This window comes from Schistocerca cancellata, chromosome 4 (assembly GCF_023864275.1).
Source record: "Schistocerca cancellata isolate TAMUIC-IGC-003103 chromosome 4, iqSchCanc2.1, whole genome shotgun sequence".
Taxonomy (NCBI): domain Eukaryota; kingdom Metazoa; phylum Arthropoda; class Insecta; order Orthoptera; family Acrididae; genus Schistocerca; species Schistocerca cancellata.
Genome location: NC_064629.1, coordinates 512,515,876 through 512,521,115, shown reverse-complemented (window position 1 = coordinate 512,521,115; position 5,240 = coordinate 512,515,876). Strand labels below are relative to the sequence as shown.

General features: G+C 44.7%; 1 pseudogene; it reads right to left on the bottom strand.

The window, feature by feature from the left end:
• Positions 1-699: 699 nt before the first annotated feature.
• On the bottom strand, positions 700-817 carry LOC126185924 (5S ribosomal RNA; annotated as a pseudogene).
• Between the last annotated feature and the right edge of the window lie 4,423 nt (positions 818-5,240).

Below are 5,240 nucleotides of genomic sequence, written 5' to 3'. Positions count from 1 at the left end.
AATATTTTAAGCATGACAAACATTTATTATTTGCTGAGTTTTATCCACTTGACATCTTGTGCATGAGGTAAGTGTAAAATTAACATGTTTTACTACCAAAAAATGGTAACACCTGAAGATAACAGCTAAGACTTTCAAAACCGGTTGTCTTGAATAAAAATTATTTTGTGTTATCCTGAATATTGAATGGTTTCTAAAATATGTAAAAATAATCTAAAAAATATATTGGTATGAAGTGCAAAACCTTTTATTTGTGCTGTTCATTGTGTCAACTAGGTCGCGAGAATGATCACTACATTGAGCCAATATTTTCGTCAATATGTTTCTGGATCAAAAATCCTGCCACACAGCTGAATACCAGCAGAGATTCAGACATATATGTATGCAATATGTGCGACACACTTGTTCCAGGCGAAGCTGCAGGTATTATACTGTTGTTACCTCAATAAAGTAAACATTACAGAGAGATAGAGATATAGAACTAAAACTAAACTCCACCTGAACAGGTCATGAAGGCCCAATGGTACCGACAGGACGCCATGCCGCCCTCAGCCCAAAGGCGTCACTGGATGCGGATGTGGAGGGACATGTGGTCAGCACACCGCTCTCCCAACCGTATGGCAGTTTACGAGACCAGAGCGCTACTTCTCAATCAAGTAGCTCCTCAGTTTCCCTCACGAGGGCTGACTGCACCCCGATTGCCAACAGCACTCGACAGATCGGATGGTCACCCACCCATGTGCTAGTCCAGCCCGACAGCGCTTAACTTCAGTGATCTGACGGGAACCGGTGTTACCACTGCAGCAAGGTCGTTGGCATAGAGACATAGAGAAAAAGGAAATTTACTGAGGCAGAGCAGTATTTAAGATAAACATTTCTTGTTGTGTTTAAGTCAGAGATGAAGTTTGTTGTTGTTGTTGATGATGATAATGATGATGCACATGCGGAAACAATGTATGTAAATTTTTGATACGTGTGCACATGTGGGATGAAATTTAATGTTTGTGACAGGAAGAGAGAGATGAAATACAGAGGAGGAACGTTGTGTGTGTGTGTGTGTGTGTGTGTGTGTGTGTGTGTGTGTGTGTGAGTGTGAGTGTGAGTGTGTCAGTTAAACAATTCGAGTGAAGACGTTTATCTAATTTTTATGCAACTCAGGTAAAGCTTACATAATTTTTTTCAACCTGACTACATTTTTTACGCAATTCGGGTAAAGATTTTGCATTTTTTTTCCAATATATGTCTTTAAATATAGCACCATTTTTATGGAGTTCAAGTGAAGCTTATATAATTGGGCAGCTACACTGTGACTGAGTGTCTCATTTTAATGGCCACTATAAATCTACAACACTAGGCTGTGATTAATTTTAATGTCCACTAAAATATTACACTGTGATTGGCTGGAGGTGGAGGGAGAGTGAAAGGCAGAGGGAGGTGATAACGTCATTGAGATGGGGTGTGGTGTGTCATGTGATGATGGTGTTATTGACAGAGGTGATGACGTCATGATAATGTCGTCATAGGCAAGATGGCGTGGCTTGTGGTGTCACAAATACAAACAAATTAAAACTTTTTGATTAGATGGGCTGGAGTTGGCATAGTCATGCTACAGTTAACAATTCGATTAGATGCTGAGTTCGAATCCCCATCCAGCACAAAACTTTCCGTCAGCTCATTTCAAGTTTAAACATTCTCGACTTTGTTACTTGTGAATGGAACCATACAATACAACTTTTATTGCTTGCAGAGTTACAGTTTTAGAATGTTATCTAGACAAATAGTCACAGAAGTGACACGAGAAGTCATATGATTAAGTTCAAAGTTGATTACCGTAAATTCCACCTACAGCATCAACAGACTTTCGAATTCAGACATCACGTTTCACTCTTCCGAGGTCATCTTGGCGTCCTTTTATGGGGCAGTATTATTCATAATCAGAACGATCAGTTCATCCCTTGCATTTACGTTTTCTTTATAGACTTCGCCTTTTTCCATTCTCACAGGCAAAAACAGAGGCGCATCCGAGGATATTGATGGTCAAGAAACGTGACCATTTCTGACCATCAAACTTCTAGGCGGTATTAGGTTCAGATGGTTGTCACCTGAGGAATACAGTATGCCAGGGCCCCGTAATTCTCGAAAAACATACCCATTCTCGTGGCCAAAGGATAATATTGCTGGAAGTTTGATTCCTAGAAATTACAGATAAAGGAACTCTGTAAGGCATTGTGGTAACACAACAGACCCAGTCCACACGTTTACAGAGAAGCGCTCCTGAAAACGTGTATTTACAAAGGCATGTGGGTTTTCTTCGAATCGTTGATGCGATTAAAGTGTGTTGTTGATAATATCACAATTAACTAAATGCAAAATTCTAATCGGATACCATCACCTCCTTGTCGAAGGTGTTGAATCCACTGTAAATGATAAAGACAGACGTCGTGCTTACGTAATGTCTGCCATATTGATGAATGTGTAACACTGATACGTGCAGAAACTCTGCGTGTGCTTGTAGAAGGACTGCGTTCTATCAGGTGAATAATGTCTTGTGATTCATCCACACTCTACTCGTGTATACTTAAAGATGAAATGTGGCTGCTGGATACTCCACCAGGCTCATATAGTTAAGTGAAAACCCATACAGAAGTACCATAGCGGCATCCTCAGCATTTTTAAATAAGTGCGGTGAGCTTAAAACAGTAGAAGTAAGAAACTACAGTCTCACTTGAAAAATTCAATTAAGTAAATTCAAGCAAAACTTCACAATTACAACTTCAAAACAAGCCAATTGATAAACGAAGACATAAAAACTGAAGTAGCATTACAGGAAATGAAATCTGATCTCTGTAATCAGCTGTATATCAGTAAACAATAAAAACTGTGAACATGTTATGCGGGATGTTTTACTTGAATTAGTCTTTAGTATTATCTCCTAAACGTTTAATATCCTTCCTGAAAAACCCGTACATATGATACTGTAGTTAAGACGAACACTTTCTAATCACTCTAAATTCTGTAGTTACTAGTAACTTCTCTTTCGTGGCACAGACAACTTGGTGCTAGTATAGTATAGATCTTAGTTGTTAGATGCGCCTGCGACCAAGCACGATTTGTGCGTGCGTGTGTGTGTGTGTGTGCTTTATTTTCTGCCTTCATTATCTTACATCATTGACTAGCGTATTTATCTAGCAGATTTAGTGGTTCGCCCTATTCCGAACCTTTGACGAGGAACAAATCGCTGCCCTGTCCATAATTTGCATATCAATTTTATTTCGAAGCATCTAAAGATTCAACTGCGAATTAGAGCAACTAAATAATTACAGAAACGAAAGAAACCCTGTAGTAATTACTCCCTACACACAGAGGAACAGAAACCTGTAAACAGATATCGGCTGCCGTCATTCTGACAGAAATTAATAAATTATTCAAAATGACAGAGGCCTTTAAAAATATTCAAGTTCCAACGGAGCATCTTCTTTGTCTTGAGGCGCGTACGAACATTGAACATCCCGGTGTCACAATGGCCGAGGCTGCGCCAAGTTGGGAAACTTCCGGGGCAAGAAGGAAGCGGCCAGGTCTATGGCCCAGCAGGCGACAGCTAGCCACTTGACCACCCAGCAAGTTGGCACCGGATTTGCCTTTTTTAGCTGTAGGCACACTAGTGTGAGATAGCGACCAGCGAACAAAAGCCGCTCCAGGGGATTCTGGAACGTCGTCTCGGAAGGTCTACTAGCTGCCGTCTCGCCCGCGACAGCCCATTGTCCATGCGTACGCTCCGCCATGCGACGGTGGAGCTTAACGGTTCGTGACTTCGGGCACAGTCTAATAATGATGCTCGGATTCGATGCCGTTTCGGTCGTTTGGCGGTCGTGAGTATTTCGCGATACAACGGGAGAGCAGCTGCGCCAGCCATGCGTTAAGGCTCACCGCCCCCCCCCCCCCCCCCCCGTCCCCACCACCTTTTATTGCTGAAACCTAGTTCCCATGGTTCACTCCGAAGTGTTCTCAGTTCAACTTATGTGGCTATAAAAGGATGCTCTCTCTTTATGTTGGTGTGTCTATGTCAGTGAAGGCTGTCCTCGGTTAAGAGTACATTGTTTTGTGCTAATTTCAGAATATCCCTCTTTATTTTAGTTTCTAAATCTTTTATTTGCTATGCGATTTTACCACATTCGCCAGCACCATTCAAATCAGTGGCTCCCTGCTAGTAGGGTCGTAGTCCATGCCTTCACCCGGTCTGATATCGTTTAGAATAATAGACCCCAATGGTCTATCAGTGTTTATCTGACCCTCTAACTGGGGCCAGCTCTTTACATTCAGGCCGCCTGGTATATGAAAACTGAGACAGTCAGCTTAGGCGTGGTAGCACACAATGAATCGTTATACGTACACTCCTGGAAATGGAAAAAAGAACACATTGACACCGGTGTGTCAGACCCACCATACTTGCTCCGGACATCGCGAGAGGGCTCTACAAGCAATGATCACACGCACGGCACAGCGGACACACCAGGAACCGCGGTGTTGGCCGTCGAATGGCGCTAGCTGCGCAGCATTTGTGCACCGCCGCCGTCAGTGTCAGCCAGTTTGCCGTGGCATACGGAGCTCCATCGCAGTCTTTAACACTGGTAGCATGCCGCGACAGCGTGGACGTGAACCGTATGTACAGTTGACGGACTTTGAGCGAGGGCGTATAGTGGGCATGCGGGAGGCCGGGTGGACGTACCGCCGAATTGCTCAACACGTGGGGCGTGAGGTCTCCACAGTACATCGATGTTGTCGCCAGTGATCGGCGGAAGGTGCACGTGCCCGTCGACCTGGGACCGGACCGCAGCGACGCACGGATGCACGCCAAGACCGTAGGATCCTACGCAGTGCCGTAGGGGACCGCACCGCCACTTCCCAGCAAATTAGGGACACTGTTGCTCCTGGGGTATCGGCGAGGACCATTCGCAACCGTCTCCATGAAGCTGGGCTACGGTCCCGCACACCGTTAGGCCGTCTTCCGCTCACGCCCCAACATCGTGCAGCCCGCCTCCAGTGGTGTCGCGACAGGCGTGAATGGAGGGACGAATGGAGATGTGTCGTCTTCAGCGATGAGAGTCGCTTCTGCCTTGGTGCCAATGATGGTCGTATGCGTGTTTGGCGCCGTGCAGGTGAGCGCCACAATCAGGACTGCATACGACCGAGGCACACAGGGCCAACACCCGGCATCATGGTGTGGGGAGCGATCTCCTACA